The sequence below is a fragment of the Lissotriton vulgaris genome, chromosome 1_1 (genome assembly GCF_964263255.1).
Source record: "Lissotriton vulgaris chromosome 1_1, aLisVul1.2, whole genome shotgun sequence".
NCBI classification, from domain to species: domain Eukaryota; kingdom Metazoa; phylum Chordata; class Amphibia; order Caudata; family Salamandridae; genus Lissotriton; species Lissotriton vulgaris.
The window spans coordinates 1,802,979,577-1,803,002,737 of NC_141685.1; positions in this window are offsets into that span (position 1 = coordinate 1,802,979,577).

The window sequence follows — 23,161 nt, forward strand, 5'->3', positions numbered from 1 at the left end:
GTTGTCATAGTAAACAAAATTCAAACAATTGAGACAAAGCGTTGTATTAATAAAAAATTACAGTCAACAATTGGTCCTAGACGAAAATTCACCATGCAAAACAGTTACTGCATTAGTCAAATAATTCCTTTCATAATCAGCTCTAGATTGAATCACTGCGATTGGTTAGATAGAACACAACATGATAGATATATTAGCCCAGATTGTCAATTGATACATAAAAAGCACTACAACATTGAAATTTCAATCGAATCCAGCCGGACTCACTTATTTAATATACAATTTGAAAGAAGATTGACAAATTTAATAAAAATATTTACATTTACAAAACAAAGATGTTCTAATATCAATGTAGTGCACAGAGAAAAGTAAAAGTAGGTGCTCAAGTGATTGATCAAAGAGATCAGTGAAACAAAGTGAAAATGATTTATATACAAGAATGAGCCTGCCCTGAATAAAGAAGCTTGCAAAAAATGTAATTCTTTTTCACTAGCTCGTAGTTTTTTAAGACCTCCGTCTTCCTTAATTTGCACTGTTGGCAAGGGGAGTAGGAGGGGAGGGGGGAAAAAGGGGCAGGAAATAGTAGGTGCAGGCTCCCAAGGAAAATGTCGACGTTTCGACTAAGCATGGGCGAATTTTGCGAATCTCGCATTCGCGAATTTTGCGGATTTGCGAACTCGCAATCCGCAAAATCCGTGAATTCTTGCGAATTTGCGGATTTTTTTTTTGTGTTCGCAAGGATTTCTGCCAGTTCGCGAGGGTTTCGTACCAGTTCGCAATTGTGAACTTACATTTCGGCGCGCAATGGTCGCGATTATGTTGTTTCTACGTCTGGTTCATCATCACAGGTTCCCAGCACCCTCTGTTTCACCACTGCAACCCTCTGTTACATCAATGCCACCCTCTGGTTCATCATTACTGTAGATTATGGGGGGGGAAAGCAAGCACACCAGCCCTGCTTCAACTGACATGAATTAATTTGGGGTTAGTTTATTAATGTGTCACTGTTTTAAAATTCCAGTCTGGTACCTGCTTCCTTATCTGTAATTTTGCTTTCTGTTGCAGTGCATTTTTTTTCCCCAGGACCTTTGTGGCCTACTTGTAGCTATTCTATGAGCCTGCTGTGAGGGTCAGAGCAGGGTCATACAATTGTTGCAACTAGCAACTGAATTCTGGAGGGGCCCCAGTCAGGAAGCAGTACAGGGAATTGTTACTAATGATGAGTTTGAACTCTTGCCCCTGCCGAGTGCTTTTTCTGCAATTTCCCGGGGTTCGCGGGGGGCGAACACGCGCGAGATCGGATTCGGAAGCCGCAAATTTGTGCGAATATGCAATTTGGTTTTTTTGCGGCGTGTTAGTTCGCAAGGTTTTGTGCGTTTTTGCGAGCCGCTCGTAGCGCAAGGCGCGAAGTTACCCTCGCGGTCGTTCAAGGGCGCGGCCATCTTGTTTGCCTGACGTATTTCCGTTTCCGGGCGCGAAGTGTAATCTCGCAAAGTCTGCGGCTTGCCAGTACAGTTTCGCGCGTGTTCGCAAGGAAAATCTCGCGCGAACTTACCCGTGCGGTCGTGAACGGGCGCCGCCATCTTGTTTCTCATTCATTGCTATGGTTCTGGGCATGGTCTTTGTATCCTCTGTCAATCTCTGCCATCCTTTGCTTGTTTGAAGTTTTTTTTGATCTATTTTACTTATTATCTATCCCTCTATTTTTCTAGCCCTATATTTTTGTGTTTACTGCTACTTTTGGTTAATTTTAAACTACTTTTTTAAACTCTTTTCTTTTCTTCTCTTCCCTATTCTATTTTCTTTATTCCTTTCCGCCCAGACCATGGTGAAGGGAGCCGGGAAGCATCCCGAGAAGGGGAAGGGTCCCGCACCCCGTGTCCGGCTCCCGTGCGGGCGTTTGAGGGGGGAGCTAGTGATGCCACGGGAGATCTTTACCCCGGAGGAGGTGGGCCAACTCATTTTTTATGTTCAGCGCCGCCTCCCCAGGACCATCATGGGAGGCGGCAAGATCAGTGCCGGGTACGGGGCCCGGGAGCGCCGGAAGCGGTGGGAGAAGGTGTGCCAGGCCATTTACCACCACTCTCGGGTCTGGCGCACCTACAACCAGGCCACCCACCGCTGGACGGATGTCCTGACCCGTGAGCTAAATCTGCTCGACCTCCTTGGCCTTGAGATCCCCGGGCTTGGTGAGTAGTAGTAGCTATTTCTTTACTACTATGTTTTCTCCTGCTGTGTTATTATATTGCAAATTTTGTTTTTTTTTACCAAGAGCAATAATGCTGCTCATTACATTGTAGGTAAATTATATTTCAAAATCTTCTGTGCATTTCAGGTACACTGCTCTCCTTCTTCTCAGTAGTGTTGCTACTATGCTTATTTGTTTTAGATTTTGTATTCATTTCATTGGCCTATGAAATTATGTATGAGTGTAGTTTAAAGAACTGCGTAATGCTACACACTAAGGTTCAGATTTTTAATAACCGGCGCATCCCTGCAAAGTAGCAGGGATGCGCCAGTAATTGTGCGTCACGCCACCATCACCCATGGTGCGCCGTATTTACAATGCGGCGCACCATGGGCCCAAAATGTCACCAAAGCGTTACGCATCTGTGCCGTAAAGGCGGCGCATTGCTGGAGTTGCGTCGCAACGATGGTGCAGCTCCATCAATGCTCTGGGGTGCCCTATCTCCCCAATGCTGCGTCAAGCCGTACGTCTGCTTCAAGCAGGCGCAGGGTTTGAGTCACGCATCATTGTCCTCAAAGTGACTGATTGAAATCTTGTAGATTTCCCTCAGCCACTTTTAGGATGAGTTCCTGCGCAGGAACGTCCTCCCTTGCGCCGGAACGCCCCCTATTGGCGCAGGGCTTTACAACGTGATGCATCTCCCATATGCGTCACGTTGTTAATATACGCAGCACCATTGCGCCTCTTTTGTGCTGTCGCTGCGTCACAAAAGTCACGCAACAATGGAGCAAAAGAGCCGCAAGGGGCTTCTAAATCAGCCCCTACAGACTCAAGTCCAGTCCTTCCTTTGTACACATGGCGATAAGAAGAAATAGTAGTGGTGGATTAATAGTTTGAGTATTTTAATGACTGGTAAATGTAGTAGGAAACTTTAGTGTTGTCGCTGATCTTCAATCACGATGGACTTTGGCTGTCACTTTGCGTGCTGCGGACTGCTGCCTGCCAATCCTAGGCAAACCTTTTTAGTACTTTGTTTAGTGAGTTACATGGGGTAGTTTCCAATTCGACGGTCCGCAAATCAAGCAATACTAAAGTAATAACGTAGTCGACCACATGAGATTGGTCAATAATATATCCCGTGGAGTTGTTCCCTATTTGCTATTTCGCAAAAATATTTTGTTAGTTCTTTTGAAATGTTTGATTTGGTTGAGAAATATCATCCATGTTTTCTGTTTTTCTTTCTTTCATGTTGTACATCAGCTTCCCCCAGGGGCAAGAGGAGGACACAGGAGGAGGAGGAGGAGGGTGCTGTTGACGATGCAGGCCAGGACCGGGCAGGCGAGGGCTCCTTTGCTGGCCCCAGTAAGTTTTAATTTTAATATAGAGTACTTATTTTTTCCAAGCGTTCCTCATTCGATTTTTTCTAAATCATCTTTGATCTTCTTGTAGACAGGATCTAAATTCTTATCCTGCCTCGACTATGACTCCGTGTGGTATTACTAGATTATTCTTATTAGTCTGTCTGTGTAGCTAACTAAGATTGCACATTTGGCATTTCCATTGGACTCCCTTTCTAGTCAGCAATTGCTCTATGCACTGAGTGCAGTCCTCTGGGATTGTCCATAATGTCTTTTCAAGTATTCTAAATGTTTATGCTTTGACCATTGCCAACAATAAAAAGGTGAATGACCACCAAGAAAGAATAAGATACTACTTTACTTTTGGTTTGGATAGGAGGACAATCCATTCTACTACTGTTGCAAGGACAAATCTGCACAAACAGAACTATGGACACTAAATAATGCATTGCTTAGTTTATTAATTATAATAGGTGCTGTTAGACTTTCCACATACCTCAGTGATAACAGACTTTGTAGTTGAACCCCCAATCTCCTTACGGACTAAATAGTGTGGCAGAGTCATTTAGCTCCCAAAGTCACCGATGGCAAAGGCACGGACTCATGCTTGCAAAAATTCCAAAACCTTTAGCTCATCCACTCTAGTCTGGAGGACCAAAAACCACAGAGTCTATTTAAGTTTAAAAGCTTTATTAAAAGTAAACACATTTATTAAAATCAAGTTTGTCATAAAAGTGAACGTGTAACTGAAAATGGAAAAGTGCTTAGTGCTGACGATTAATTGGACACATTTCTTGTGGTCGAGCCGAGCTCTCACCTGGTTTGAACTTGATCCTGCTCGTGTTCTTAGAAGTCAAGCTTCTGTCTGATAGGAGAAAAAGTGGTGCGTGTTAAAAAGTAAAAAGCAAACATTCATCAGTTGTGCCAAAAAGTGCAGCAAGACAACAGCCTTCCCTGGAAAAAGGGACATTTTTACTTTAGAGTACACAGTCATAAATTATTAAATTGTATACTGTTTTTTCACATTTCTTTCTTCCTCCTAGACCAAATATTATATAGTAGTGAGTGGTGTATTCTAACATTATTAAATGTACTTTGTAGGTGGAAAATCTGGAGACGGGGCCAGCGCGGAGGTGGTGGTGGCATTGGACGAGGAGGACAACTCTGGGGAGGAGGCGGTGCAAGTGCCGGACAAGGACATGCCTGTGAGGGTTCACACGGTGGTGGCGGGCAGAGGTAAGCTATACATTCCTTAGTAATTGAGATTAAAGACTGCAGAGTGTGCTTTCTGCACGGGTGTATTCTAAATAAACCAGGTAGTAGCCTCCTCTAAATGTACTTCGACTTAACTGTGAAGTTTTTGGCGAGAAGAATCCCAATCAGATCTGAGGTGAACTTGATGGATGGGATGAACGAAAAGCGAAAGAAGGGTGTAAGTAAGTGTGGAAGCACGAGAAATGTAATGATGACTGGCAAAGAAGAATGATATGTGTTTGCTTGGTCCCCGAGGTGGCTGGGAAGGAAAGAAAATGGTATGGTGCATGGCTGGGTGAATGATGAAGCAAGGATGGGTGGAAGGAGAACAGCCTGGGTGGGTGAGACAGAAACTGTATGTGTGCATATACTTTGAATGGATGGATGCCTGGATCATTCATGGTACTATCTGACTCTTAGATAGCATATGTGTATCTAGAGAGAGTAGACGGTCACTGGATGAACTAAGTGTTACTTTGAAGAGCATGTAACACTGCACCCGCACGTCCGTTCCAGTGTAGGAAAGGCAAGGAAAAGAAGTTGTAACGTTGTCCAAATACTACCATGAATAGTAGCAGTAGTTTGTATTGCAACTGCAAGCACAGCATATATCCGGTTATTACGGTGGACACTCCCTACCTCTCTTAATAACTTTAGTTTAGTAGTAGTACGTCATTCATGTGTGGGGGTATCACTGTTCACTCAATAATAAGCAAAGCACCTAAAGTCATCCCATATGTCATCAAATACATCCCATGTGAAGTGATAGATAATCAGATAATTTAGCTTCTTCATTTTCCTTTTCTAATACTCATTTGCACTGTAGGGTGAAGCTAAATTAATTAAGCAGTAGCCCTTTTAACAGAGTATTCTCAGTGCCACCCGTAATAGAAAAGTAAGAGCTTCACCACCTGCATGTACTGGACCGGTACAGTAAAGCAAGTCTGTCTCACTCACCATGGTGTGCGTCTGTTTTTCTCGGGTGTAAGTTCACTGCGCTGGTATTATGCCGGCTTGCATAAGATAACATACCAATTTTCCTAAACAAGAAAGAAGAAGAAGAATAAGAGTGGTGTACTGTCATAGTCGACTGTAATGGAAGTCCATAGTGCTCGTAGAATTTGTTCCTTAAACTCCCACTAATGTTAGAGCAAGGATGAAGAAGTCGGAGGTTACATAGATACTGTCCTCAATAGTTATGTACTGTGCTTTCAATTTGCTACTTGTACTGTGACAACTTTCTGCTCAATCATTTTGTGTTAATCTTAAGGAGCATTGGTTACAGACTATGTCTTTCTTTTTTCATGTAGTTGCTCCTTCCAAATCCAAGACACCATCAAGGAGGAAGGAGCTGGCTCGAATGGCCCGGCAACGGAGGCTGGATGCCACTGTCGCTGAATATCGGCGGCTGGTGGCCCTGGAGGAGGAGGAGACGCAGTCTGGTACAACAACAACGTCCACTGGGACAGCTGCATCCTCCTCCGTGCGGGCTGCCAGCCAGCGCAGTGCTCCAGCGGTACGGAGCGGGGCTACCAAAGCCAAACGCCACCACCGAGCAGCAAAGAAAGCAGCTGCCCTCACAGGATTTGCAAGGCACACCGGCGCCGCTTATCCCTCAGACTTTCGTACCTGGAGCAGGAGGTCCATAACTATAAGAACTTGGTGGAGGGCCTCCGCTTCGAACTTGCCACCCTCCGCAAGGAGCATGATGCCCTGGCTGCTAATTCCAACAGCACCCTGCCATAGTGTCCCTTCCCCCTTTTTTAGAGACTTTTGGGGGGTGGGAATTGGGAGTTGGGTTTTTTGGGGACTTTTGAAGGACAATCGTTGGGGTTAGGGAGGGTCTTGCGGGAGATTCTTTTGTTAGGGCTATAAAAATATACTTTTTGAAACTTTATCTGACCATACCTGTTTTTTACTGCTTTTGAGTCTGGTGGGTGGGGGTTTAACAGTAAGTTTGTTTTCCTGAATAGTCCTAGGACTTTAGTAGTACTACCGTCAATCCAATCTCTCGTCTCTCCTAATACTCCATTATACTACCTCCAACCAAATGCCTATCTTACCTGTAATTTCTGTTTGCAAGTAGGGCTAGGCCCAGGGCTGGCTCCATGGGAAACAGCGAATAAGGTTGGCAATCCTGGGCGGATAAAATTTCCTCATAGCGGTGGTACTAGTGGTGTGACACAGTGGCAGTTGCATGCCTATGAAAAAAAAGAAAATGAAATCTGGTTTGTCCTCCTGAGCAATACAACGGTACAATAGAGAATATAGCAGGTGACAGAAGTACACTAGAACAGTGCCACATTGTAGCCTAACAAATGTTAAAGTATAACTAATTCGGTTGAAGTTCTTTGACATTAGCCATGGGTCTTTGTCAAGCAGAGTAAGAATATATCCTCGGATTTCTTCACCAGCCTGTTGCTATCACCTTATCCTCCCCAGCAAGTGTGTGGATTTATTGCTGTAATTTAGTCACACATCAATGAAAACCACACAGCCCGGGGGAAGAGGGTTAGGGTTTGAAAAATGGATGGGTACGGGGGTTTTTGGGAAAGGTTTTGGGAGACAAGAAAAAATAGCACAGCATGGACAAACAATTGTGAACATAAACACATCTTTGGGTACAAACCTATCCATCAATCTTGTCAGTGAAAAGTAAGTAGTACTTTCGACAACTGTGGAAGAAAGAATGCGACAGTACAGGGCGTGTGTGGAATTATTGATAACTATATTCAACATAAGGTCTCTGTTGCCAGATACCTGAGAGCCTTGCTGGTCACTATAAATCCATTCACAACACTCAATGGGGTTGGTCTGGAAGGTATAGTAGATAGAAAAGGAGAAATTGCTCTTTTTCTAGGTGTCCCCTCACTCACCAGGGTTGCCCCTAAGTGACATGCTTCATCATTGGGGCCATCCCAGTCCTCTACGGGCTGGGGCGTGCTGCGACTTGCGAATTACGTAGGAGCACTTACAAATGACTATGTGTGGTGCAGATGTGATAGTGGAGTGGACTAAGTGATGTGTTAAGGGATCAATTTAGAAGCAGAGAGAGATCCAAGAAATGCAGTCACAGTCAGAGAAAAAGACAAAAGATACTGTATCTGTATGTTGTAGTTGTCCTGTTGAATTTGGTAAGTAAGTTGCCTGCAGAAAAAAAATCCTCTTATTAGCGGCACTCCTCCATTGCAGCCGACGCTTCGTCCATCGATGTTGGTCACCAGAAGACACCGTGTAAAAAAAGCACAGCATGGACAAACAATTGAACATGAACAAATCTTTGGGTACAAACCTATCCATCAATCTTTGAAAGTGCATGCACTACTGCATGCATGTCAGTGAAAAGTAAGTAGTACTTTCGACAACTGTGGAAGAAAGAATGCGACAGTACAGGGCGTGTGTGGAATTATTGATAACTATATTCAACATAAGGTCTCTGTTGCCAGATACCTGAGAGCCTTGCTGGTCACTATAAATCCATTCACAACACTCAATGGGGTTGGTCTGGAAGGTATAGTAGATAGAAAAGGAGAAATTGCTCTTTTTCTAGGTGTCCCCTCACTCACCAGGGTTGCCCCTTGGTGACATGCTTCATCATTGGGGCCATCCCAGTCCTCTACGGGCTGGGGCGTGCTGCGACTTACGAATTACGTAGGAGCACTTACAAATGACTATGTGTGGTGCAGATGTGATAGTGGAGTGGACTAAGTGATGTGTTAAGGGATCAATTTAGAAGCAGAGAGAGATCCAAGAAATGCAGTCACAGTCAGAGAAAAAGACAAAAGATAATGTATCTGTATGTTGTAGTTGTCCTGTTGAATTTGGTAAGTAAGTTGCCTGCAGAAAAAAAATCCTCTTATTAGCAGCAGTCCTCCATTGCAGCCGACGCTTCGTCCATCGATGTTGGTCACCAGAAGACACCCTGTAAAAAAAGCACAGCATGGACAAACAATTGAAAATAAACAAATCTTTGGGTACAAACCTATCCATCAATCTTTGAAAGTGCATGCACTACTGCATGCATGTCAGTGAAAAGTAAGTAGTACTTTCGACAACTGTGGAAGAAAGAATGCGACAGTACAGGGCGTGTGTGGAATTATTGATAACTATATTCAACATAAGGTCTCTGTTGCCAGATACCTGAGAGCCTTGCTGGTCACTATAAATCCATTCACAACACTCAATGGGGTTGGTCTGGAAGGTATAGTAGATAGAAAAGAAGAAATTGCTCTTTTTCTAGGTGTCCCCTCACTCACCAGGGTTGCCCCTTGGTGACATGCTTCATCATTGGGGCCATCCCAGTCCTCTACGGGCTGGGGCGTGCTGCGACTTGCGAATTACGTAGGAGCACTTACAAATGACTATGTGTGGTGCAGATGTGATAGTGGAGTGGACTAAGTGATGTGTTAAGGGATCAATTTAGAAGCAGAGAGAGATCCAAGAAATGCAGTCACAGTCAGAGAAAAAGACAAAAGATACTGTATCTGTATGTTGTAGTTGTCCTGTTGAATTTGGTAAGTAAGTTGCCTGCAGAAAAAAAATCCTCTTATTAGCGGCACTCCTCCATTGTAGCCGACGCTTCGTCCATCGATGTTGGTCACCAGAAGACACCCTGTAAAAAAAGCACAGCATGGACAAACAATTGAACATAAACAAATCTTTGGGTACAAACCTATCCATCAATCTTTGAAAGTGCATGCACTACTGCATGCATGTCAGTGAAAAGTAAGTAGTACTTTCGACAACTGTGGAAGAAAGAATGCGACAGTACAGGGCGTGTGTGGAATTATTGATAACTATATTTAACATAAGGTCTCTGTTGCCAGATACCTGAGAGCCTTGCTGGTCACTACAAATCCATTCACAACACTCAATGGGGTTGGTCTGGAAGGTATAGTAGATAGAAAAGGAGAAATTGCTCTTTTTCTAGGTGTCCCCTCACTCACCAGGGTTGCCCCTTGGTGACATGCTTCATCATTGGGGCCATCCCAGTCCTCTACGGGCTGGGGCGTGCTGCGACTTGCGAATTACGTAGGAGCACTTACAAATGACTATGTGTGGTGCAGATGTGATAGTGGAGTGGACTAAGTGATGTGTTAAGGGATCAATTTAGAAGCAGAGAGAGATCCAAGAAATGCAGTCACAGTCAGAGAAAAAGACTAAGGATACTGTATCTGTATGTTGTTGTAGTTGTCCTGTTGAATTTGGTAAGTAAGTTGCCTGCAGAAAAAAAATCCTCTTATTAGCGGCACTCCTCCATTGCAGCTGACGCTTCGTCCATCGATGTTGGTGACCAGAAGACACCCTGTCCACTGCCTGCCTGATGCTGAATTGTGGCTCGCTAATGTGAAGCCTGACTCCATCCTTTTTTCCCCATTGCACAGACTGAAACCCGGCCTGTAATTATTCAACGAAAAACAGGAAGTGATATAATATTACAACACCACTGATAAATAAATATAAGGTATGTAGGCTGTGGAGTGCAAAAAGTCACACTTTGATTTTCCTAGTAGACAGTACAATATTTTTGAAAGTGCGTACTCTGTCAGAGTCACCTTTTGAAGGATAAATAAGTATGGGCAAATTAATGTAGCGGATCTTTCCCCTCAAGCTAGGTGTCCTGTAAACTGTGTTTTAGAACAAAATTAGATCTTCCCAGCAGTGCTCCCACCCAGACCCTTACTAAAGCCAGTCGCAAAAATGTAGAAGACCCCCAATCAAATCTCAAAAAACTAGGCCTAGCAGAAAACTGGTGACAAAATGTACTTTGAAAGTAAAAGTAGGCCCAAGTACCTCCTTACCTACCGTGGATTGCATTCAAACCACTTGCAAGCAACCAAGCAAAAGTATCCATAGCCAGCATGGCTCCAAGACTCGAAACCCCCCCCACCCAAACACATGCAATAGAAATACTGCTAACCCTAACGAACCCTAAGTTAAGAATAGTGGCAAAGGCTTTCTTTAACTATGCCAAATCCCCCCTTTCCCACCATGGATTTTCTTCAAATGACTTGCAACCAAAATTACACATTCTCACGAGTGCTCTAAGACCCCAGAACTCAGTTGCAAAAATCGACAACACCCCGAAACACATGCAATCCTGCTGCTAGGGCTAACCCTAACGAACCCTAAGTTACAAAAATTGCCAAAAGGCTTTTCCGCGAGAATTTTGTCCCAACCACTTCTACCCGGTATTAGACCTTCCCAGGAATGCCCCAAGACCCGCCAACCCACCCGCCAAGAAGCATAACACCCCCAAACAGGCCAAAAGCAAAATCTCATATTTCTCGGCCTTCGGTCCAAACGCGCTGCATAGCTAGGCCATAAGTCGGGGTTGCCACCACGGATTTCCTGAAAAGCAAATGCAATCAAGATTAGAGTGTCCCAGCAGTGCTCCCAGACCCCGAAACTCACCCACAAACACCAGGAAGCCCCCCAAACAGGCCCCCGAAAACGCTACATTGAGCAAAATGTCAGAAATAGCAACAACAAAAAATCGACGTGGATTTTGTCCCAACCACTTTTATCCCGTATTAGAGCTTCCCAGCAATGGCCCCAGAGCCGTCAACCCAGGAGAAAACGAGTAGAAGACCCCCAAACAGCCAAAGAGCAAAAGTACAAAAATGGGGACTTTGTCATTTTTTTCCAAATTTCCCAAATCACTGCGCGCGCGCTCTGCAGCTAGGCCCTAACTCCCCTCTGCCACCATGGATTTGCTTCAAACCTCTTGCAAAGTAAAGTATATATAGCCAGCAGTGCGCCCAGACCCCGAAACCCACCCACAAACACCAGGAAGCCCCCCAAACAGGCCCCCGAAAACGCTACATTGAGCAAAATGTCAGAAATAGCACAAAAAAAAATCGGCCTGGATTTTGTCCCAACCACTTCTACCCGGTATTAGACCTTCCCAGGAATGCCCCAAGACCCGCCAACCCACCCGCCAAGAAGCATAACACCCCCAAACAGGCCAAAAGCAAAATCTCATATTTGCAATATTTCTCGGCCTTCGGTCCCAACGCGCTGCGTAGCTAGGCCATAAGTCGGGGTTGCCACCACGGATTTCCTGAAAAGCAAATGCAATCAAGATTAGAGTGTCCCAGCAGTGCTCCCAGACCCCGAAACTCACCCACAAACACCAGGAAGCCCCCCAAACAGGCCCCCGAAAATGCTACATTGAGCAAAATGTCAGAAATAGCAAAAAGAAAATCGGCCTGGATTTTGTCCCAACCACTTCTACCCGGTATTAGACCTTCCCAGGTATGTCCCAAGACCCGCCAACCCACCCGCCAAGAAGCATAACACCCCCAAACAGGCCAAAAGCAAAATCTCATACTTGCCATATTTCTCGGCCTTTGGTCCAAACGCGCTGCGTAGCTAGGCCATAAGTCGGGGTTGCCACCACGGATTTCCTGAAAAGCAAATGCAATCAAGATTAGAGTGTCCCAGCAGTGCTCCCAGACCCCGAAACTCACCCACAAACAGACGGAACCCCCCCTAAGAGCACCTCAAAGGCAAGCAAGTCAGCAAAAACACTAAAAAATGTGCGCCTCGGATTTGGTCCAAACCACTTTTATCCGGTATTAGAGCTTCCCATCAATGGTCCGAGAGCCGTCAACTCACCTGCAAAGAGGTAGAACAACACCCCCACAAGTGCTGAGTCTTTCTTCATTGGGCGTAAACCAGCCCTCTGGTTTGATGGAAATAGGAGTCTGGAGGAGGAGGATAGAGGAGCATGTTCTTCTGAACTTGTGAACCTGAGGAATGCAGACTGCGGCAACTTCAAATCAATTAGCAAACCAGTGAAGACAGTTCTGCTGATGGGCTTGTTTTTGTGATTATCTGTTTAAAGTTTGAAATATATTAACTGTGCACAACAAAGAAAGACAGACACACAGGAATAAAAGTGAATAAGGACGAAAAAGAAAGTTATTAATTCGTTGTCTCAATTTCAGGGCTCGGTATCACGGTTCAGGAATGAGAATAAGGCTTCGTCATCATACTCTGCGAATTCAGGCAGGGTGAGCTCAGTGTCACCTGACAGAGTAGAAATTCCCTCATCTATGTTGCTGGCCACCTCGTCTTCATCCGGCGCGCTTTCTCGTACTCTGAAATCTGGTGGTATGAGGTGCTGATTCATCTTGATCATTGTTAACCTCTCCACATTTTTGGGCGAGAGGCGGCTCCGTTTGGGAGTTAGAATGCCACCAGCAGCACTGAAAACACGTTCAGAAGACACGCTTGCGAGTGGGCAAGAAAAGTAGTTTAAAGCCAGGTTGGTGAGCTGTGGCCACAATTCTTTTTTCCCATGCCAATACGCCAATGGGTCAGAATTAACATAGACCTCTGTTGAGTCATTCAGATAGTCCTTCACCATCGACTCAAGGTCCTCATCCAAGGTTCCTCCACTTTGCTTAGCTGTTGCTGTGCCTCTGACCTTTTGAGAACCAAACCCACGCAGAGCTTGCCAATCCTCTTTAGCCTCCAATGTTCCGGTTGCCGGTGTCTTTAACGGCTGAGAGGTCACTTGTGCCACAGCCACAGTGCAGAAGTGGATTGTTTTGACTGGGGATGGCCTGCTGATGTACTGCCATTTCCTTCAATTTTCTGCCGTTCTCTTTCAAACCCCTTGGCTGACAAGGCTAGCCAACGTTTGTACTTTGGAACATGTTCATCATCAAAAGGAAAGAATGCTTGGCCTGCCAGCGCCTTTTTGTAGCGTGGATCCAGAATAGTAGCACAAATGTAATGCTCTTCTGAGTGGATCATTTTAAGACGTTCATCACCTTGTAGGAGCTCTAATAATTTCTCAGCCAGAACAAAAGAGTCTTGGTTTTTTACATCTTTTTCAAACACAGAACACACCTCCTTCAGTTGGTGCTCCAGCATGTACAACAATGGGATAGCTTTTCCCAAATTACAGTCCTCCTTGCTGACTGCACGCATGAAGAACTCAAAAGGACGAAGCATGCGTGTCAGGCTTTGAACTATGTTCCATTGTGCCGCACCCATCCTCAGGTCCTCCTGAGCTGTACCCTCTGTAAAGAAATATTGATCGAGTACCGTATACTGCTCATACAGACGCTCAAGCATGTAGAAGGTTGAGTTCCAACGTGTTACCACCTCCTGGATGAGTGCTTTCACCGGCATTTGACGTTGATATAGCAGGCTCCTCAGCTGCTTCCGGGCCTTAAAAGAATGGCTGAAATGGTTGCACATTTTTCAGCAGGTCCCAATACTCTGTACGCTGCACTGCCTTTATTACCCAAGAATTTTTGGACAACCAGGTTTATACAGTGCGCCAAACACGGCACTCTGAAATAGTCACCCAGCTTCATGGCCTTAACTATATTGACGCCATTGTCCGTGGAAACATAACCAACCTGGCATTTTTTTGGGGACAGCCAGTTAAGGACCTTTGTGTTAAAGACATCCAAAATGTTTTGTGCTGTGTGACGTTTCTCCAAAACAAACATGGCTAGTGTTGCATGTTTCCGAGCAGCTTTAAAAACAATGTCTGGGTCAACACCTGTGTTTAGCTTTGCTTTAGCCCCTGAAAAAGAGACCCAGTGTGCAGTGATGCACATGTAATCAGCGCCTGCGCCACTGGTCCACATGTCTGTTGTCAGATGTATAGTGTGAACAGCACTCTTCTGCAAAGCAGCCCCAATCACCTTCAGAACATCTTCATGTAGTGCTGGAACCGCAACTCGGGCAAAATAGAACCGGCTAGGAACCTTCCATTTAGGGCAGAGCGCTGCCACTAATTCTAGAAAACCAACCCCTTCTACAAAAGAAAAAGGGAGAAGGTCCAGAGCTAGCATTTTAGCCAGCTTAGTGTTATACAGACGCGTCAGTGGGTGGTTGCGTTCATATTGCGCTTCTGTAAACAACATCTTTTTAATGTTGCCCTGGACCAAGGATTTACGGGATGATGATGATATCTTCGACCCAGTTACGCTCGCTGATGAACTTTTCCGCCTTGATGTCTCACTCTCTCCCACACTCTTAGTGTGGCTCACATGGGGTGTGCTGCTGACAGGGGTACTGGGTGTAAGTGAAGTGTTTGAATCGTCTTCTTCCTCCTCGTCATCATCAGATGACAAATCAACGTTTTCATTACGTGCAATTCGGGCTTCCTTGACCGCCTCTAGGTGCGCAAACCATTGGACAGGGTGCGCTCTCTTAAGATGACCTCTCTGGCCTCCGGTACCATAGTTGGTACCAAACTTACCACGACTAACTCGAAACTTACACATGCTACAAATGGCTACGTTTTCCATTCTTGGGCAAACACTAAAGAAGTCCCAAACTGGAGACTTGAAATGTCTTTGGGGGCTGGAGGAGGCGGCGATACTGGTGGTGGTGGTCCTGCTGCTAATGCCAGATGAAGTGGAGGATGTGGATTGCCGAACTTCAGTACGTTTTGTACTTTCACCACCACTAATTGAGGTCGAGGTGGATGGAAGTCCCTTCTTGCGAGGAAGAAATATGGAAGCGGTAGGTGTTGGTGTACTAGTTAACTCCAAATCCAATGATTGTTGTGTTTCCATTGACTCCTCGTCGACATCATCATCACGCTCAGCAGCTTCTCGGGATAGGGTCAAAATGTCTCTTTGCTGCATGCCCGCTGGGGCTGCAGTGACCATTATGATGACTGGATCGTCGTCGTGAAGGGCTTCATCAGCAGCAGTATGCGTCACTTCTTGTTGAGACTCATCACACTCCATAGCTATGAGTTTTTCGACGACCTTCCTTTTACGCTTAGGTATCTTTGTCAGATCATGGTGTGCCTCACTCTCAGGCTGCCGTGGTGGTACCCATTCGTCATCCAGATCATCAGTGGGAGGTGAGCTTGAAGAAGATGTAGACACCCCCCTTGATCTTTTCCTTGCTAGGGATGTGGAAGACAATGAATGATCATCAGGAGGAGTGGCTTCCTCAAATGATACCTCGGTCTGATTGTCAATTTCCTGATGTGCCCCTACTTCGGGAGGAGCAACTATTGTGGGCACTTGTGACCCTCCATGCACCTCTGCTTGCGCATCTCATTGCGTTGCCTCTCCTTCCACATGTACTTGGGCTTGTACTTGCACATGGTGTTGTTGTTGCGGCTGTGGTTGTTCAACACTTGTCAGATGATTTACAACAACCTGTGTTGATTCAGGGACATTGCTGCTACTTTCTTGCGATGAGCCAACATCACTGGTCGATGGTGATTGGAGAAGTACACTGACTGCCTCTGAAGCACTCAAGGGCTTTGACTTAAGTTGGCGTGGTGGTGGAGGCACTGAACCCAATGGAGCGGGGGTGCTGCTCCCAGCTTGGTCCCCAGCAGATCCTGCTGCTGCAGGCGTACTTTTTTTTTTGCTCCCAAAAAACGTGGCGGTTGGCACACCAGCCTCCTTGGTAACTTGCTTCTTCTGCTCCTTACTAGCAACTTTCTTGCTAGAGGAGCTACGGAGACCTTTTTTTGGGGCCATCTTCTTCAGAGCAGGTCAGACAGCAGGCCACAGTTGCACGAATTGTACAGTTGTCTGAGGCCAGACGTGACGTTATGCTGCACACACACCCCGCTGCAGGACTTCTTCCTGGCACTGGTGGTTCTCTTGAGTCTTGTGCACCTAAAAACAATGGAAGACAGAGGAACATCAGTTCAGTTATACACCCCAAAAAAATTGAAAAAAAACCCCCAGAAAAATCAGCACAATCCCATTCCATCCATGCCCTCCATGATGTTTAAGTTCAAGACACCCCACAGAAAGACTAGGCCCATGCTAGACTCAAATACCCCTAGTGAAAAGGCCACAAGTACAGCCCCCAAAAATCGAAAATCACTGAAAAATCAGCACAATCCCATTCCATCCATGCCCTCCATGATGTTTAAATTCAAGACAACCCACAGAAAGACTAGGTCCATGCAAGACTCACTACCCCTGGGCATAAAGGTTGAAAAGTAGGCAAAATGGTTGCAGGCCTAACAACAATGCCTACATTCAAAATGGCCACTTGCCTCCCTGCACATGGCCAGGCCCTGTAGCAGCACTCAAAATGGCCACCAGCCACATGGCCTGTCCCCCCCCCATGAACACCCCCAAAAATCGAAAATCACTGAAAAATCAGCACAATCCCATTCCATCCATGCCCTCCATGATGTTTAAGTTCAAGACACCCCACAGAAAGACTAGGCCCATGCAAGACTCAATACCCCTGGTGAAAAGGCCACAAGTACAGCGCCAAAAAACGAAAATCACAGAAAAATCAGCACAATCCCATTCCATCCATGGCCTCCATGATGTTTAAGTTCAAGACACCCCACAGAAAGACTAGGCCCATGCTAGACTCAAATACCCCTAGTGAAAAGGTCACAAGTACAGCCCCCAAAAACTAAAATCACTGAAAAATCTGCACAATCCCATTCCATCCATGCCCTCCATGATGTTTAAATTCAAGACACCCCACAGAAAGACTAGGCCCATGCAAGACTCACTACCCCTGGGCATAAAGGTTGAAAAGTAGGCAAAATGGTTGCAGGCCTAACAACAATGCCTGCATTCAAAATGGCCACTTGCCTCCCAGCACATGGCCAGGGCCTGTAGCAGCACTCAAAATGGCCCCCAGCCACATGGCCTGTCCCTCCCCATGAACACCCCCAAAAATCGAGAAACACTGAAAAATCAGCACAATCCCATTCCATCCATGCCCTCCATGATGTTTAAGTTCAAGACACCCCACCGAAAGACTCGGCCCATGCAAGACTCAAATACCCCTAGTGAAAAGGCCACAAGTACAGCCCCAAAAAACGAAAATCACTGAAAAATCAGCACAATCCCATTCCATCCATGCCCTCCATGATGTTTAAGTTCAAGACACCCCACAGAAAGGTTAGGCCCATGCAAGACTCAATACCCCTTGTGAAAAGGCCACAAGTACAGCCCCAAAAAACGAAAATAACTGAAAAATCAGCACAATCCCATTCCATCCATGCCCTCCATGATGTTTAAATTCAAGACAACCCACAGAAAGACTAGGCCCATGCAAGACTCACTACCCCTGGGCATAAAGGTTGAAAAGTAGGCAAAATGGTTGCAGGCCTAACAACTATGCCTACATTCAAAATGGCCACTTGCCTCCCTGCACATGGCCAGGCCCTGTAGCAGCACTCAAAATGGCCACCAGCCACATGGCCTGTCCCCCCCCATGAACACCCCCAAAAATCGAAAATCACTGAAAAATCAGCACAATCCAATTCCATCCATGCCCTCCATGATGTTTAAGTTCAAGACACCCCACAGAAAGACTAGGCCCATGCAAGACTCAATACCCCTGGTGAAAAGGCCACAAGTACAGCCCCAAAAAACGAAAATCACTGAAAAATCAGCACAATCCCATTCCATCCATGGCCTCCATGATGTTTAAGTTCAAGACACCCCACAGAAAGACTAGGCCCATGCTAGACTCAAATACCCCTAGTGAAAAGGTCACAAGTACAGCCCCCAAAAACTAAAATCACTGAAAAATCTGCACAATCCCATTCCATCCATGCCCTCCATGATGTTTAAATTCAAGACACCCCACAGAAAGACTAGGCCCATCCAAGACTCACTACCCCTGGGCATAAAGGTTGAAAAGTAGGCAAAATGGTTGCAGGCCTAACAACAATGCCTGCATTCAAAATGGCCACTTGCCTCCCAGCACATGGCCGGGGCCTGTAGCAGCACTCAAAATGGCCCCCAGCCACATGGCCTGTCCCTCCCCATGAACACCCCCAAAAATCGAAAAACACTGAAAAATCAGCACAATCCCATTCCATCCATGCCCTCCATGATGTTTAAGTTCAAGACACCCCACCGAAAGACTCGGCCCATGCAAGACTCAAATACCCCTAGTGAAAAGGCCACAAGTACAGCCCCAAAAAACGAAAATCACTGAAAAATCAGCACAATCCCATTCCATCCATGCCCTCCATGATGTTTAAGTTCAAGACACCCCACAGAAAGGTTAGGCCCATGCAAGACTCAATACCCCTGGTGAAAAGGCCACAAGTACAGCCCCAAAAAACGAAAATCACTGAAAAATCAGCACAATCCCATTCCATCCATGCCCTCCATGATGTTTGAATTCAAGACAACCCACAGAAAGACTAGACCCATGCAAGACTCACTACCCCTGGGCATAAAGGTTGAAAAGTAGGCAAAATGGTTGCAGGCCTAACAACAATGCCTACATTCAAAATGGCCACTTGCCTCCCTGCACATGGCCAGGCTCTGTAGCAGTACTCAAAATGGCCCCCAGCCACATGACATGGCCTGTCCCTCCCCATGAACACACCCAAAAATCGAAAATCACTGAAAAATCAGCACAATCCCATTCCATCCATGCCCTCCATGATGTTTAAGTTCAAGACACCCCACAGAAAGACTAGGCCCATGCAAGACTCAATACCCCTGGTGAAAAGGCCACAAGTACAGCCCCAAAAAACTAAAATCACTGAAAAATCAGCACAATCCCATTCCATCCATGCCCTCCATGATGTTTAAGTTCAAGACACCCCACAGAAAGACTAGGCCCATGCTAGACTCAAATACCCCTAGTGAAAAGGCCACAAGTAGCCCCCCAAAACGAAAATCACTGAAAAATCTGCACAGTCCCATTCCATCCATGCCCTCCATGATGTTTAAATTCAAGACACCCCACAGAAAGACTAGGCCCATGCAAGACTCACTACCCCTGGGCATAAAGGTTGAAAAGTAGGCAAAATGGTTGCAGGCCTAACAACAATGCCTGCATTCAAAATGGCCACTTGCCTCCCAGCACATGGCCAGGGCCTGTAGCAGCACTCAAAATGGACCCCAGCCACATGGCCTGTCCCTCCCCATGAACACCCCCAAAAATCGAAAAACACTGAAAAATCAGCACAATCCCATTCCATCCATGCCCTCCATGATGTTTAAGTTCAAGACACCCCACAAAAAGACTAGGCCCATGCTAGACTCAAATACCCCTGGTGAAAAGGCCACAAGTACAGCCACAAAAAACGAAAATAACTGAAAAATCAGCACAATCCCATTCCATCCATGCCCTCCATGATGTTTAAGTTCAAGACACCCCACAGAAAGACTAGGCCCATGCTAGACTCAAATACCCCTGGTGAAAAGGCCACAAGTACAGCCACAAAAAACGAAAATCACTGAAAAATCAGCACAATCCCAATCCATCATTGCCCTCCATGATGTTTAAGTTCAAGACACCCCACAGAAAGACTCAGTCAACCCACCACTGAGTACCCCTGGGCAAAAGGCCCCAAAACAGCCCAAAAATCGAAAATTCCAAAATTGTAGTTGCAGCAACTGTAATGCCCCAAACAAACTTACTTGTAAAATTTCTAATCCAACAGTGATCCAAAGAAAGTCAAAAAGGCCTCAAATCCAAATATCCAGCAGCATCCACAAAAAGTAATCCTTCCAGCTCCAGATCCAAATGAAAAGTGACCAGGAGATGGACAAAGCACTGGGAGGAGCCTGCTGGACAGGAACAGGAAGTTGAAGACTGTGGGGCACTTCCTTCCTCCCACCCCCCTCCCCCCCTCCCCAAAATGGACTCCTCGCTAAAAAAGTGCAGGCAAATGTCAACCTAAGGAGTTATTCAGATAAAAATCATCATTTCAAGAAGGTTTATGCTGCTTGCTGGTGGATTTCTTGTGCAGAATTGCAAAATTTATATTTTCGCTTGTGTGAGATTGTTGCTGCTCGCCGCATCTCAAATCTCGCAATTGCAAAGTACTGCGAGACGTGATCTCGCCGTACTCGCGTTGACAAACTCCCGCTGTGCAAGTTGGCAAGCCGTGATGACGTAATCGCGCCCGCCAAATTCCCGCGGGATCCCACAGCAAGATCCAAAATGGCACTCGCAAAATATCGAGAAAAACAACTCGGCAAACGATGATAAACGCCGCGCGCCGCAAAATTGTATCACCAACGCCGCGCGCCGCAAAATTGTATCACCAAGAAAAAAAAAATCTGCTGCGTGCGAATTTGCGGATTTTGCGGGAAATTCGCAAATCTCGCGGATTGCGAATTTACCGAAAATCTGCAAAATCCGCGAGCGTAACGGATTTTCCGCCCATACTTAGTTTCGACCCACACAAAGACCGAGTAACTCAATTCCTCAGAACAGGGTCTTCATCAGGACGGGATGAGGGAGGGGCAAGGGATAGTTCAATGTGCATGTAGGTTAAAAAACCAATGTCAATGGGCACCCTTCTGTGGTATGCCACCAAACGTGCAACGTTTTTGTCCGCACCAGAAATTAATGTCGAATTAGCACCACACGTTATTTCAGGGACGCGCTCCGATGTAAAGTGAAAAGTAATCACTTGAAATGATGTCGAAGGCAAGGAGGACTTAATCTTCTCCTAAACGCTGCCGATACCGTTACTTCGTCTCACGCTGTAAAACCCGGAAACAACGCGGCCGCCGTAGCTCACCAGTATTTCCTGCCCCTTTTTACCCCCTCCCCCCCTCCTAATCCCCTTGCCAACAGTGCAAATTAAGGAAGACGGAGGTCTTAAAAAACTACGAGCTAGTGAAAAAGAATTACATTTTTGCAAGCTTCTTTATTCAGGGCAGGCTCATTCTTGTATATAAATCATTTTTACTTTGTTTCACTGATCTCTTAATCAATCACTTGAGCACCTACTTTTACTTTTCTCTGTGCACTACATTGATATTAGAACATCTTTGTTTTGTAAATGTAAATATTTTTATTAAATTTGTTAATCTTCTTTCAAATTGTATATTAAATAAGTGAGTCCGGCTGGATTCGATTGAAATTTCAATGTTGTAGTGCTTTTTATGTATCAATTGACAATCTGGGCTAATGTATCTATCATGTTGTGTTCTATCTAACCAATCGCAGTGATTCAATCTAGAGCTGATTATGAAAAGAATTATTTGACTAATGCAGTAACTGTGTTGCATGGTGAATTTTCGTCTAGGACCAATTGTTGACTGTAATACTTAATACCCAGGTCCTTTGACTATAATTGGGTCACCCCTTGTTTTATAACAAGTATTAATAAAAAAACACAGATTTCTTGTAGTCAATTGGTGGATAGTGTGTCTTTAATGTTCATCAGAACCAGCCGACACGTGTTTCGTCACATGTGTGGGACAATCTTCCCGTGACTCTTCAGGGCTGGGGGGGATACAAAGGTGGTAGTGTGGCTCACTGGTTAGAGGCGGCAGACCCGAGAGCAGAGGACGGCCCGGGACCAGGGTTCGATTCCCGGCGCGGCAGGTTTCTGGACCAGGGTCAGCGGACTCGATAATTCTCTCGCCTCGGTGCCCACTCTGATCAGCGATCACACTCGGCAACTCTGGGCATTAGCTTGCCTCATCTTCACTAACGGCCCCACCAGACCGCCGGGGATGCCTGGTCTCACCCTGGAGATACCCATTAAGGGACCATCTCTCAGGGAAGCCAGGAAGGGTTTCGCAGCGGTCGAAGCGCGGAGATACTCCCCCGGGAGTGATTCTAGCGCTATATAAACACGCAAATTAAAGGGAAGTTATGGGGTATATGATGCTAACATACATTCGTTAAATGGTGTGTTCCATAACACCATACAATGTAAAGACTGCCAAAGGATTTCACGGCAACTGTGATGACAAACCGGCCATTTCAAAAGTGTTTAAAAGATAGAAAGAAATTCCTGGTGCAATATGACAGAAGTATCATACGAGTAATCCAACAAAGTAGTGTCCAAGGGATGAAGAGTGAGAATTAAAATAGACAAGGGAAAGAAAATAAGGGGCGGGGGAGAGAAAAGGAAAGAAACAGTCTACCACCGAAACCTATTAGACAATGGGAGGAGTGACCGGTATTGGAAACAAGCAAGTGTTCAAAGTAATACTTCATTAAAAAAACGGACCCTACCTAACGATATATGATGTGACGTTTGTGGAGTCAAGAGAAGGGTAAAAGTACAGAAATCGAATATTGAAATCCTAGACCATTCTCCTTAAATCGATGGAATTCAAAAGCAGGCAGAAACAGAAAAGAGGGTAGATCAGGAGAACAGGTATTCCATAGGAAAGATAAGGGGGAAGTGGTGGGTTAGGGAAAGAAAATTATCACTGACGGAGCGGTGAGCATTCTTTCAGTTCCTTTCCCTAACCCACCACTCAACGCATTCCCAGGGGGCTTAAAGCACAAATCTTCCCTACCTACGATGACCTTGACCTAGATCTCCTAGGCAAATGGGAGGAAGCACTAACTAATAAATCTTTTACCCTCATGGACATACTTATTGAAAGTGCGGACCGTAAAGTGTACAAACTTCAGTCAGAAATAAATACGCTAG